Here is a 15,724-nt window from a genome sequence, read left to right as displayed (position 1 = left end):
ATAAGACGATGAGAGGGAATTCGGAGCATCAACAAATGTTACAACTTGGCTGTAAAAAGCAACTAGAGAGTGTAACAGGAGCAGAGATTTCAGCCAAGTGAGGAAGATTTGAGACTTATAAATGGGAAGCTGTATACAGAAGGTAAAATAAACTGCATCTCTATACACCAAACTGGAGAACCAAAAGCTGGTAGTGGAACAACCGACTGTTTTATTAAAGAAGGGCTACTTTAAATCTTGGCTTTTTAATGTTTTTCTCAAACTACATTTTTGTTTCCAAGTTCTATAGATGTAACAAAAAAGAACTAATAAAACAAAAAAAAGAAGTCATGAGACAATTCTCAGTTTGAACAGTTGCTCAAAACATAAGAGAAGAAATATCTTAATTAAAATATATATTTTTTTGTATGGTTTCAGAAACACAGCTTATGTTTTACTTCAAATAATTAAGTATATATTTGCTTAAAATTGACACTTTCAATTTTATAACAGTCTGATTTTGTTCTGTAATTTTTTTTTTCTTCTGCATTGTTGAAAGCAAGAATTAAACCAATTAAAAAAATTTTAAAATTAAAAAATTTGAAGACAAACATGAAAACATGCATTTAAATATGTGTTGCTTAGTTGTTTCTCTCTCTCATCTTGACTCTTGTGGATTGCTGATACACAACCGAGCCTTTGCCCTGCTGAAAATTAACGTGACTTAATTTTATTGTTGGCTTATTTATATATTGTACTCACAGAGAAGAAGATGGCATGATTTTGGACACTAATTTTTTTTTTTTTAACTGAGCAGTATGAAAATTAGAGCTTGTATGAATACTTTTAATATCATTAGTATGAGGATTTTTATTTAACTTGAGAATCATCATGAAAGTTAAAATTATATTAAAATGTAATTATTGGAAGGGTAAGAAACTATGTATTGCAATCAGAGACAACTAGTTTATCATATCAAGAAAATTATTTTTAATCAAATTGCTTGGCTCAATAGCAGTCATTTAAGAAGTTTTCCCCCATGTTGTATGATACATGCATAAATCATTGTATTCAAGGTTGATTTGAGCAATTGTTTCCAGTTACCATACTTACGAATCAGTTTATTAAAGAGCAACTGAAAGTATTGGGCTGGCAATTAAGAAGCTAAAAATGAACGTTGATGACAAAAGCAAAATGGAAAAAGCAAGCGACAGGTTCACTGAGAAAGGTGAAAGATATTCGCCATATAAATTCTCTGATCACACACTACTGATGAGCTGAACCTCTAGTGCAGCTTTTGTCACAGAACTCTATACGTAGGATAGTTGGATGCTGGATGCTGGCAGATCTTTATTGGAAGAGTCTTGACATCAAACCTTAGGTCATACAACAGTCTCCTACTAACTGCTCAATCATCTTGTATCTGGTTTTAAGAAGGACATGGAGCTGCTGAAGCGAGTCTAGAGGAGGGCCACAGAGATGACCCAAGGGCTGGAGCAGTTCTGCTATGGAGACAGGTTGAGACAGTTGGGATTGTTCAACCTGGAGAAGAGAAGGCTCCAGGGTAATCTTATTCCAGCCTTCCAGTACCTAAAGGGGCCCTACAGGAAAGCTGGAGAGGGACTTTTTATAAGGGCGTGTAGTGATAGGACAAGGGACAATGGCTTTAAACTGAAAGAGGGGAGATTTCAATTAGATATAAGGAAGAAATTTTTCACTCAGAGGGTGGTGAAGCACTGGGACATGTTGCCCAGAGAAGCTGTGGCTGCCCCATCCCTGGAAGTGTTGAAGGCCAGGTTGGATGAGGCTTTGGGCAACCTAGCGTAGTGGAGGGTTTCCTTGCCCATGGCAGGGGGGTTGGAACTAGATGATTTTCGAGGCGCCTTCCAACCCAAACCATTCTATGATTCTATGATTTACTAGCCTAAATATGAGACCCATTCAAAACCTTCTCAGAGTGTTTTCATCCAGGTAAGATTCTTCTTTGCATCTCTGAACAACTCATTTGTTTTTTTCCTTTTAAAAAAATTCTAAATCTCTTCCATATTCAGTTTGTGAAATGTCATTCCTTCTGAATATTTGCCAGGATCGCTCATTCTTAGCTTAGTTTTTTCCATGACCTTCAGTTTTCTCCATAATCCTTTTTTTTTTTTTTCTGATAACTAACAGTATTCCAAACTTTGTTTCCTCCACAACAGATTTGTTCATCAGCAGAATTTCCTGCTCTTCCCTTCCCTTTTTTTTCCATCTCCCAACTTAATCCTTACTACCATCTACTCTAAGTATCTCCTTATCATGTATTTTCACTGAACATTAGTTCAGTGTGCAGTGGTATAGCAATGTGTTTTGTCTGCATATTGCAGTAGCAATCTTGGTCTGCAAAAGTGTCTTTTTGTTTGGTTTGGTTTTTTTTTTTTTTCTATTCACTTTATCTAGCATCCTCATCTTAATTGATGCTGAAACAAACATCCAAATGACATAAGTGAATGTAAACAGATTCTGATTGACTTTAATTTCTTGTGACTCATTTAATATGAAGTCTTTTTATAACTTCAGCATATTATAAGCACAGAACATCATTTTTTCTCTTTTCATGTACATAAAGCTAAATTGTTCTAACATCTCATAAGTATGCATAGTTATGAAATGCTTGAGATTACCCTTTGCTTCGAGTATCTTGATTTTTTAATTGGATAGTGAGACACTGTACACATATATATCAAATTCTACTGCATTATTGAAGAGTGATATGTTGGCTAAAAACCTTTTGTAGTATTCAGGTGGAAATTGTAGTCTGCATGATGACTATAATAATTCATAAGTTTATCTTGTGGGAAATGAGAGAAATTTACTTCATTTACTGACTTTGATTTCACTTATTATCTATAGTAAAAATCATAGTTTCTGTAATTTTTAGCTGCCAAAACAAGTCTTTCCATCAATACTGTCTCTCCAGTAGTTTCCTTTTAAACTTCCATTTTCTTGGTCTACTTCTTTCAATGTGGTAGAAGTTTCCTGCTAAAGCTCTCATTGTGGTTGTGAGTAAAACGATATCATGTTGTTTTGTTTTACAGTGTGGTAGTTAGTGCATGAGACATTTGATGTAGTGTGTGAGAAGTTCATCTAAGTTAAATAAGTAGCCAATTAAAAAAAAAAAAAAGAAAAAGAGTGAGAAGCTATAAAAGCATTGTTTTAGATTTTTCTGTAAAATACTTTTCTTTCTTCTGTTTTCAGAATATTCTTTCATAGAGCTCATGTGTTTTCTTTTAAAAGATTCTATGTCAATTTCAGATTTCATTGTGATTATCAAGTTACCAGTTACTCTTTAAATGGTCTTTTGAGTTATGCTATACAAATATTTATTCAGACATTTCTGTTTGCTTTATGGAGTTCGAGAATATTTGATATCTGGCAAAAAGCACTTGGTACTACACAACCTAAACCAAATGAAATCCTTATGATTTTTCATGATAGGTGAAATTGAACAACCCCAAGCTATCGAGTTTCATTGTTCTGAGTTCCTGGTGAAGAACTGCTATGGCTATAAATACACATTCAGCATGTTCAGCAAACACAGATTGTGAAGGAAAAGCTATTCAGCTTTTGTTTTAGCATCCAGAAAAGGGTGAGGTTGTCTCCACAATTTTCTTGTGTGAATTAAATGATGAGTTTTAGGTTGTAGGAAAACATTCCTTAGATCGTTCTCTTTTGGAAAGTCAGCAAATACTGAGCCTTTTCAGTTTGTGACTTTAAAAAGGACAAGTTAATGTTCCAGTAACAATCCCTGTGAGACTGACACAGTCCATTAAAATTTGGGGCACTTGGTCACTTTGTAGAATTACTTCAGAAATAAGCTGTAATTTTTGAGAAGCCTTGCTAAGGAATTACGTACAAAGTAAGTGTAGGTCTATTAAATGGTCTCAGGTAGTGTGTGAGGGGTAGAGAATGCTATCTTGTTTTTTTCTTTCACCTGGAAGATGCTAGGAAAAACTGTTGATTTTTCCTAGTGTTTCAGTTGATCAGTTCAAAGGTTATTATATTTGAAACAGGTTTTCTAAATAAAAGAAGTTCTTTCCTTTTGCATGTGATTCTTTACTTTTTAGTAACCAATTAAGTCACAGTGGTATAAAATGTCACTGATGTTGATTCATTCCAAAGGCTCTAGTACTTTCAAAAGGAATAAAAAAAATAATAAAAAAGATATCTTTATTTTCTTATGTTAGAAATTCAGGTCTTATTTTCATTTCATTAACTCCTTTTATATGATTTGAGGTGAAAACATTACAGCCATTCACATTGTCTTCCTACGGCCAGAAGCCAGCTTTATAATTTTGAAGATGACCGTGGCCTGGTCTTCAGTACGCTACAATATCTATAATAAAGGATACGTATTTAATTAAATTTTTTATGTAATGCTTATGTCGGGTTTTATTGTGATTTCTTTTTCTCAATTGAGAAAATTCTGAAATATAGCCATGTACCATACTATGGTAGAAATAATTAGGCTGCTGGACAAATGAGTGGAACAGAGTAAAACCCCCAGGTAACTTAAAAATATTGACATAATCAAAATATTAAATAGTACTAAAATACACATTATATATATAATATATTTTATTACTCATAATAAACATAATTCAGCACATCGAACAACTTTTTATACTTCTGTTTTATTTCCTGAAGTTATTTATTTAAAAACATGTATGTATATCACATATATAGCTGATAAATAGCTATTAAGTGCCAGAAATGGCTGCGGATTAGAAAATCCTGTGTTATTTGTCATAACAAGCACATCAGGACTGCAATATTCATACATCTTAATTACTTGCCATAATTGGATTCCAGGTTTATTTTTTTGATGTTGATATTCATCCAATGGGAATATTCAGAAGTCATCAAATTAATTAAACTTTTATCAACTGCTTTGAACTACTGAAAACGAATTGTTGAAAAGTATATAAAAAAGATTGATGATCATGTTTGTTTCAACCTCCAGATATTAAAAATGCCTGTGGTCCCTCAGAAACTTCTTTGCCTTTAGATTTGAGACAAAAGACATACACGGGTGTTGTGTCAGCTTTGATCAACATTTTTAGATACCATGTGTGTTTTTCAGACTTGATGGTAATGGTAGGTCAGCCCACTGTAGTTACTAAATGTAATCCAGGATCACTCATTTAACTGTACAGTTTTCAAAATGCTTGAACTTTTGATTCTAGAAAATCTTCATATTTTTGTATTGTTATTCACACATGAGAGAATAGACCATTGCTAGGACAAAGACAAAAGGCATCTTTCTGGGCAAAGTAAGGGAATAGCGGAAGAGCCCTTGATTTTCTTCATGGTTGTTTGATGGTGAGGTCAGCCCTGAGGTAGAAAAAAAGCGAAGGACATGCCTAACTGCAGACATTAAATTCTGGCTGTGTGATACTTATATCTGGTAACATATTCAAAGAGTTAAGCAGACATATCATTTTACAAGTGCTCTTTGAACCACTGATTTTGCATTTGATTGAGAAAAACAATCTGGCAGCGTGCATGGGAAAAGGGAATCCCGTCTGAACAACACAAACAAGAACAACATATTAAAAAGGGCTTTTGAATGGCAGAGTCAAAGGGATAATTTGTATCTGATAGATAAAAGAGAATCATGGTTGCTCTTCAAAATTTTAGTAATGCAAACAAGCAATTACATCTAAGGAATCTGAAGGTGCACAAGTCCATAGGACCTGATGAGGTGCATCCACGGGTCCTGAGGGATCTGACGGGTGAAGTTGCTAAGCCACTATCCACCATATTTGAGAAGTTGTGGCAATCTGGTGAGGTTCCTATTGACTGTAAAAGGGGAAACATCACCCCCATCTTTAAAAAGGGTAAAAAAGAAGATCCCGGGAACTACAGGCCAGTCAGTCTCACCCATGTGCCCGGAAAGATCCTGGAGTAGATCCTCCTGGCGACTAAGCTAAGGCACATAGAAAATAGGGAGGTGATTGGTGACAGCCAACATGGCTTCACTAAGGGCAAATCCTGCCTGACTAATTTGGTAGTCTTCTATCATGAGGTTACAGCATTGGGGGATAAGGGAAGAGCAACTGACATCGTCTACCTGAACTTATCCAAAGCATTTGATACTGTCCCACACCACATCCTTGTCTCTAAACTGGAGAGACATGGATTTGACAGATGGATCACTGAGTGGATAAGGAATTGGCTGGATGGTCACCCTCAAAGAGTTATGGTCAACGGTTCAATGTCCCAGTGGAGGCCAGTGACGAGTGGTGTTCCTCAGGGGTCTGTACTGGGGCCAGTGCTATTTAACATCTTTGTTGGTAACATAGACAGTGGGACTGAGTGCAAGTTTGCAGATGACACCAAGCTGTGTGGTGTTGTGGACACGCTGAAGGGAAGGGATGCCATCCAGAAGGACCTTGACAGGCTGGAGAGGTGGGTCTGTGAGAACCTTGTGAAGTTCAACAAGGCCAAGTGCAAGATCCTGCATGTGGGTCGGGGCAATCCCAAGCACAAGTACAGGCTGGGTGCAGAATGGATTGAGAGCAGCCCCGAGGAAAAGGACTTGGGGGTGCTGGTGGATGAGAAGCTCAACATGAGCCGGCAATGTGTGCTGGCAGCCCAGAAAGCCAACCGTATCCTGGGCTGTATCAAAAGGAGCGTGGCCAACAGGTCGAGGGAGGGGATTCTGTCCCTCTGCTCTGCTCTCGTGAGACTCCACCTGGAATACTGCATTTGGCTCTGGGGTCCTGTGGAAAAATAACAGAAATTGGGGGCGAATGGGAGAATATTATCCCTTAAAGTTCAGCTTATGTCTTAACATGAGCTGTAATATTAGAGCAGCCTTGAGATAAGACACAGTTGCTGCTCCCAGGAACAGAATGCACTTGGAAATGGGCAAGGCCTTCATCTAGTCGGGTGGAATGCACAATATCCGTGACGTAGGGAACAGAGTGGTATGGAGGTACCATGGCTCATCCCTGTTACCATGGATAAAGAAAGTCTGGCGAAGATAACTACATATTTACTAACAAAGAAGACGGATCACAACTACTGCCTCAGCAATGATGGTGAAATCATGTTCTGAAGCTGAACCTGCTCATTATGATGTCAATATAATACCAAAATACACTTCCACCTCAAAAACTACCCGCCTCCGGGCTGCGCAAAAGTATGTGTGAATAAAGTCACTCAAGCTCCACCTAAAAGTAAAGAAATAGTATAAAATGAAAAAAGAGAAGGGGGATGTCAGGGAGAAGCCCTCCATTGAAAAGTCTGGGATCAGTTGATGGGCTGGACCTCTCCTCTCCCCCCCATAGGGACGCCTATTGGGTAAGAGCTGTGTGTTATGCGCATTTACTTACTAACATGCAGCTATTTAGTATTATCACTGATCAGTTCTAGTTTTATATTATTCAACATAAATCTGTTTTCTCAGTCAGTCCCTATCACCAGCTATCTCCGAATGTGTATCCTGTCACGAGCTTATGTAATAAAATTTATCATATATATATATATATATAAAAATATGTTTCTGGAAACTCCATAATTGATATAGAGAATATAAGGGATTTGGCTCATTGCTCTGCCCGTGAGGTCGCTGAACAGGTCAGGCGAACATCCTCCAACTTAGCAGGCTGCCCAGGGGGGCAGGCGGGTCAGGTACAAGGTTTTCGTCTTTCTTGGGAAGCTGGTAGACCTGTCGAATTGCTCCCTGATCTCTGTTGACCTGACCTTGTGTCATAACACGACAGGTCCCCAATACAAGGAGGACATGGAACTGCTGGAGCGCGTTCAGAGAAGGACTACGAAGATGATCCGAGGGCTGGAGTAACTCTGCTGAGTTACTGACAGGTTGAGAGAGTTGGGGCTATTCAGCCTGGAGAAGAGAAAGCTCCGGAGTGATCTTTTTGCAGGCTTCCAGTGCCTTAGGAAGCCCACAGGAAAGCTGGAGAGGGAATTTTGACAAGGGCGTGTAGTGACAGGACAAGGGGCAATGGCTTTAAACTGAAGAGTGTAGATTTAGATTAGATATAAGGAAGAAATTTTTTTACAATGAGGGTGGTGAGGCACTGGAACAAGTTGCCTAGAGAAGTTGTGGCTGTCCCATCCCTGGAAGTGTCGAAGGCCAGGTTGGATGAGATGTTGAGCAACCTGGTGTAGTGGAGGGTGCCCCTGCCCATGACAGGGGGGTTTGAACTGGATGATCTTTGAGGTCCATTCCTTCCAACCCTAACCATTCTATGATTCTATGATTCCTGCTTGCAAGAGTGCCTGTTAACAGATGCAGCTGAACCTGACACAGTGTAGCAGTCAGAGGGAACATCTGAGTAGATGCTGAGCTTCATTTAACACATTTTTGCCTCAAAGTTCTTGGCTTAATTCAGTGCAGAACAGGTAACTGAATTTGCCTAAGGAAGAAGCATCTCTCCTTCTTAAATAACAAGAGATTATCTGGCAAACAAGAAAAAATTTCCTCGTTTTCAAAGCCATGTCTAAAGGTTTATGTGACCTTCTCTGTGTTCCTACAGATGTTGACTGTTTATAAATATATGTTAAGAAAACTTTTAATACTAAAATTTTATGACAGTCATTTTTTTCTGAAAGTGTTCAGTAACTTTACTAGACACACAAGATAAGGCAAATACCTGAAATTTCTGGCCATGCAGCTTGAGGTGGAAAGTCAGCACCCAAAGGGTGATTACTGACGGGAATCGTTTGGGAGTTTTACCTCCTGTGGTTGATGCTATCTGGGACAAGGCAGTAGCTTCTGATAGTCATTAGCTTTTTGAGCCCTGATTTTTTTTGCATCAAAACATGTCATGACCATTAGGTGTGAAGCAGGGGCTACTGGACTTATCTGACTGCTTGCCACATGCTGCCTTATTTTCCTCCTCTGTATTGACAATTCACAACTCACCCTCTGATTCAGAGACTTCTCAGGGAATTTTTATCTCTATAAATATTTAAAATTAGATTCCTTTCTCAGCATGCTTGTAAAGCACTTAGCACAATTTCCAGAAAACTTCAGGAACAAATTTTATTCTTGCACCACTGGATGACTGGATGACAGAACTGGCTTACTAGAACGTGGAAATCCACTTTGTACATTCTGTGGAAGTGTGTGCTCATAATATCTTTTCCTCTGTTACATGCTGAATCTAAATATCTCAGCCCTTGTGATTTCCAAGATGCACTCCTAACTAAACTAATAATATACTGCTGTTGTCCACCATCCTGAATGTTGACCTCTGCCCATCCGTCTGAATATAGCTCAGAATTAATAGAATAAATTGAGAATGAGCAATCTTCTTTTGAGTTGCTTCCTTCAATTTGTAAGAAACAATGGCAGAGGCAGAGCTTCTAATCTAACTGTAGCTTAAAAAATTGTGATAGTCAAACATGTTCTGATGGTTTTGATTAAAACTGTGCTAAGAATGTCCACATTTAAATATAAAGAAGACCAATCTCATAGTTGGTTGATTGTTTAGGTTTGTTAGAACAAGAGAATTCTACCTAACAGAGTAGGGAGAAAAGCAGAAAATGTTGGAGGGAAGTGGCTTGAGAAAACAAACTGAGAAGCAATTAAAAATGCTCTTTATACTACTTTAGTTGATACTCTTTGAAACTCTTCTCTGATCACAACATTAAATCAGAGGGACGAAGTAGTGATATAAACAGAGCTTCTTTCTAAGTAATATTTTAGATATTATTTAATATATATAAACATTTGAAGGTAACCTCCAATTTATGGGAAGTCAAAACACTTCCTAAGGAATCAACAGATAAGTTGTAAAAGAAATTGCACCAATGTGACAAGGGATTGACACTTAACGATAAACACATCAAGACAATTGACAATAAACATGTCAAAGTTGTGTTTCAAAACCTACTGAAAAATGTATATAAAGAATCCATTAGTTTTTTAAAATCTGGGAGGCGTTGAGTACTTCTTCCAAGCTTGAAGTGTTAACTTTAAATGGTAAAGTGCACTTTCAGATATTTATGTGAAGGATGCTTTGTTCTGAATGATTATAAATAAATACAAGATCACAGAACCAGAAGGTAGAAAGCCTTCAGTTTTAGCTCTAATTATGATTTTGCCTTCGTTTCGTACAAGTTCATACATAATTTTCTTGAAGCAGTTTTACCACATAGAAAATAAGAACATAGTTACCAATTTAGACTTTGGCATGGGATATCATGACGGCTTCCTAGAGGAAAGAAAAAAGCGGCAATGTGTCAAAGAGGTTTACGATCTAGAGAATTTAGTGAAAGTCAAGGGACTAAAGAGCATAGAGGCTAAAGTGAGCAAAATTCAACCCTTCAGGAACATTCAAATTACTTTTAGCTTTACTCTCCTTGTACTCTCTATGTAGTCTCTCTCCTAGGTTAGGAGAAATGTTTCTGACTTCTTTCATCTTACCTGTTTTTTTAGTGTTTCAGCTGACACAGAGCCGCAGGCTAGTTGTTTGCCTATTCTTTATTTCACAGAGAGAAGTACTAAAACTGTAGAAGGCTACATTGCTGCCTTGCAGTCTTACTGCTGTTAATGGGAGCCTTACACTCAATTACCACAATCTTCACAGAAAGTTTAATTAACCAACATAATGTGAAAAAAAGAAATGTATTTAGTAGCTAGACTGAGTCGAATCATAGTATTAAGCACAGTGAGATATCTCTATTTTGCACTAGAATGAGGCACATCCCAAATCATGAGAGGGGAAAAAATGATGCTTGAAACAACCTTATGCCAGAAATAAATACTGCATTATTATTCCTGTCATTGGAAATAACTATGATAATACATTCACTATTGATCTTTCTCAGCAGGACTCCAGCTCTGACTCATCGCTCATCTTAAATGGCTCAGTGAGTTGCAAGAACTGTCAGTTACCCATTTAGTCTTACAATATTTCGTAGTACTAGCTACCTGTGGACTACCATTCACTAACGATGAAGCAAGCCTGAAAAAAAATATTGACTAAAATTTCTGTTTTCTTTTTTTTTTTGAGGAATGTATCAGTAAATTTTGGATTCCAAAAAAGTAAAAAATTATTTTCACATGGATGAATAACTGGCTTTGAAAAAATAAAAAACAATAGTTATAATATCTAGGAGTCAAAATAAAATTTGTACAATTTCTAAATTACTTTTAAATTGCCTTTAACTTACATGAATTTCTTCCTTAAAATAGATACATTTCCTTATGATTTTAGTAAAAATTTTTGTATTATTCTTCACAGCATTCTTCTGGACAAGTTGTCCAACTGTGGGATGAGCAGGTTCACAGTATGCTGGGTGAAGAACTGGCTGAAGGGCAGAGCTCGAAGGGTTGTAGTGAATGGGGCTACATCTCACTGGGGACTAGTTGCCAACAGTGTTCCTCGGGGTTCAATTCTAGGGCCAGTTCTGTTTAATATATTTATCAATGATCTGGAAGCAAGAGTTGAATGCAACATTAGCAAGTTTGCTGATTATACCAAACTGAGAGATGCTGTTGACTCTCTTGAGGGACAAGATATCTTGCAGACAGATCTAGATGGATTGGAGCACTGGGCTGTGATTAATGGGATGAAATTTAACAAGTCAAATGATGGATTCTGCACCTAGGATGAAGCAAAACCAGGCACATGTATAAACTGGGAGAGGAGTGGCTGAAGAGCAGCCCTGCAGAAAGGGATCTTGGGGTGCTGGTCAACAGCAGGATCAATATGAGTCAGCAGTGTGGCCTGGCAGCACTGAGGGTAAACAGTGTCCTGGAGTGCACCAAACACAGCATGAACAGCTGGTCAGAAGAAGAGATTATCCCACAGTATTCAGTGTTAATGTGGAATCATCTTGAGTTTTGTGTGCTGTTCTGGACCCCACAATTTAAGAAGGACCTAAGGTCCTTGAACATGTCCAGAGGAGGGCATCAAAGCTGGTGACAGGGCTGGAAGGCATGTCCTATGACGAGTGGCTGAGGACTTTGGGCTTGTCTAGTTTGGAGGAAATGAGGCTGAGGGGAGACTCGATCGCTCTCTACAGATTCCTGAGGAGGGGAAGTGGAGAGGGAGGTGCTGAGCTCTTCTCTTGGGTATCCAGTAATAGAACATGTGAGAATGGTTCAAAGCTGTGCCAGGGGAAGTTTAGACTGGACGTTAGGAAGCATTTCTTTACTGAGAGGTTGATCAAACACTGGAACAGGCTTCCTCAAGAGACGGTTGAGGCCCAAAACCTGTCAGTGTTTAAGAGGCAGTTGGACAGTGCCCTTAATGACACACTTTAACTTGGTCAGCCCTGAATTGGTCAGGCAGTTGGACAAGTTGAACTGAAATATTCTTTCTGTTCTGTTCTGTTCTATTCTGTTCTAGTATCTAAAAACAAAAAAAAAAATCTAGTGTTTTAGTTCATTCTTGTGTACAACTTCCTGAGAATAAATAGGTAAACTTTTAAAGTATGTACACACATTGATCAAAGGTCTTCAGTTAGTAAATGAAATTTATAGTCTGCTTTAAGTCATATGGCCCTGCTGGTCTTTCAGCTCGGTTGTTTACATGGCAATTTCACTGGAAAGGTAATGGATGTTTTTTGGGTTTTTTTCAATAATAGTTTTCACAACATAGTAATCTGATTTCTTTTTTTCTTTTCTTTTTTCCCCCCATTCATTTTCATGAATTGTTCCCAGAGTCTTTTGTCATTCCTAAAAGGCATATGTTTTAGTGATGGTATTCTTCAAATATAATTTATGAAGTAGTATATAGTTCTAGTAACTATATACATAGAACTTGTAACCAAGTATTACTATTACATAGTAGTACCTCAGTAGATTCCCAGTGGAGGAAAAGAGTCTGAATATATACAAAAGAATTACCACTTATCTATGCTTTAAAAAGTGCATATGGAGTAAAAATATAATGTTGTGGAAACAGTCTGTAAAAGTTGTTATATTGGCTTAAAAAATAGTACTGTTTTTTGAGGACATGTAAACTGTGCACTGTCAGAGCTGGAGTGATTGACCAAAATTTCTGTTAAGAAAATGAGATTACATTACAGTGTTCTATATGCTACAACTGCCTTACTAGTAGAAATAAGAACAGCTCTGGCAGGCTCAAATAAACAAAAATCAAAATACATCACTGTTGCACCTAGGTCTGGTGGCAAGTCTGTAAATATGACTGTCACTGGGAAGGTACAGGGGGACTCAGACACTTGAACTGGACAATGAAGACCAGAGTAAAAACATTTAAAGACTAATATCAGATATAAAACTAGAGGTACAGTGAGGTTACAGACAAGAGGCTATATTCATACTAACCACCACCTGGTGACTTTAGCTACCGGGGCACTCTAACTCAATTTTCTTTACTGTTAAATTAGAACAGCATCGCTTTAAAGCACAGTTTGAGAGTTTGCTCAGGTGAGGACCCTCTCATAATGCATTAGGTGATTTACATCTGACTATACTAGTTTTGTGGATAAGAAAGAAGGAGCAATAGTATAGGTATGTGTTGCTTGACAGTGAGGCCACAGCCGTGGAGCTGTTTAATTTACTAACACACATCTAGCTGGAGAGGCTAATGCTCTGGGCACATACCATAACCAAGAACCATGCTAAACTGGAGACACTGGAGGAGCAAATGGCACAGAAAACAAAATGAAAGCCTGATCATAAGCCAAAGGAAGTGTCATCAAGTCCACATGCCAAGGCCAGGAATAAGTTACAGAGATGGCAGCAGTAAGGTCAATGGGATGGTTGAGAGATCCCAGTAACAGACACAAGACAGCAGTAACTACCGGTGGGCATCATAAAACCAGAACTGATGTACCACAGAAATAACCATTGAACAAAGAAAGGTTGTTTTCTATCCTTTTTATATATGATCACACTAGTACTTAACCTTTCAATGGTTTCCAGGTCTTGTAGATGACAACAATTTCAATATCCGAAAAGGGTTGGATAGTAACTGACCAGTGGCATTAAAAAAATGGAAATTTAGACAAATGGTAGAAAACAGAACACTTCAGATCTAATATTCTAAAGGAAATATAGTAGAGCTCAGTTTTGCAACCGGTTAAAACAATTTTGTAATTAAAAGACTTGGCCTCTTCAGGGATCTCCTTGCTAGAGTACAATGGGATGAAGCCCTGAAGGGAAGAGAGGCACAAGAAAGCCAGTTAATACTCAAGGATCACCTCCTCCAAGCTCAGGAGCGGTGCATCCCAACAAAGAGAAAGTCTGGTAGGAACACCAGGAGGCCTGCATGGATGAACAAGGAGCTCCTGGACCAACTCGGGAACAAAAAGAAGGCCCACAGAGGGTGGAAACAAGGACAGATAACCTGGGAAGAATACAGAGTGATTGTCCGAGCAAACAGGGCTCAAGTTAGGAAAGCTAAAGCCGTGATAGAGTTAAATCTGGCCAGGGACATCAAGGGCAACAAGAAAAACTTCTATAGATATGTCAGTGACAAGAGATCTAGGGAAAATGTAGGCCCTCTCCGGAAGGAAACGGGGGACCTGGCTATCCAGAATATGGAGAAGGCTGAGGTTCTCAATGACTTCTTTGCCTCAGTCTTCACTGGCAAGAGCTCCAGCTGCACAGCCCACGCCACAGAAGGCAAAGGCAGGGACTGGGAGAATGAAGAACCACACACTGTAGGAGAAGATCAGGTTCGAGACCATCTAAAGAACATGAAGATGGACAAGTCCATGGGACCTCATGAGGTGCATCCGCGAGTCCTGAGGGAACTGGCAGACGAAGTTGCTAAGCCACTATCCATCAGGTTTCAGAAGTTGTGGTAATCTGGTGAAGTTCCCGATGACTGGAAAAGGAGAAACACAGTCCCCATTTTTAAAAAGGGAAAAAAGAAGACCCAGGGAATTACAGGCCAGTCAGTCTCACCTCTGTGCCAGGAAAGATCCTGGAGCAGATCCTCCTGGCAACTATGCTAAAGCACATAGAAAATAAGGAGGTGATTGGTGACAGCCAACATGGCTTCACTAAGGGCAAATCCTGCCCGACTAATCTGGTGGCCTTCTGTGATGAGGTCACACCATTGACGGACAGGGGAAGAGCAACTGACATCACCTACCTGGACTTATCCAAAGCAATTGATGCTGTCCCACACCACATCCTTGTCTCTAAACTGGAAAGACATGGTTTTGATGGATGGACCACTCAGTGGATAAGGAACTGGCTGGATGGTCACACTCAAAGAGTTTTGGTCAACAGTTCAGTGTCCACGTGGAGGCCAGTGACGAGTGGTGTTCCTCAGGGGTCAGTACTGGGACCACTGCTATTTAACATTTTTGTTGGTGACATGAACAGTGGGATCGAGTGTTTTCTCAGCAAGTTTGCAGATGACACCAAGCTGTGTGGTGTTGTGGACATGCTGGAGGGAAGAAGTGCCATCCAGAAGGACCTTGACAGGCTGGAGAGGTGGGCCTGTGAGAACCTCATGACGTTCAACAAGGCCAAGTGAAAGGTCCTGCATGTGGGTCGGGGCAATCTCAAGCACAAGTACAGGCTGGGTGGAGAATGGACTGAAAGCAGCCCTGAGGAAAAGGACTTGAGAGGGCTGGTGGACGGGAAGCTCAACATGAGCCGGCAATGTGCGCTGGCAGCCCAGAAAGCCAACCGTATCCTGGGCTGTATCAAAAGGAGCGTGGCCATCTGGTTAAGGGAGGGGATTCTGCGCCTCTACTCTGCTCTCGTGAGACCCCACCTGGAATACTGTGTTCAGCTCTG

This window comes from Tauraco erythrolophus, chromosome Z (genome assembly GCF_009769465.1).
Source record: "Tauraco erythrolophus isolate bTauEry1 chromosome Z, bTauEry1.pri, whole genome shotgun sequence".
Classification (NCBI taxonomy): domain Eukaryota; kingdom Metazoa; phylum Chordata; class Aves; order Musophagiformes; family Musophagidae; genus Tauraco; species Tauraco erythrolophus.
The sequence above is the reverse complement of the archived record's forward strand: the minus strand, read 5'-3'. Positions refer to the sequence as shown.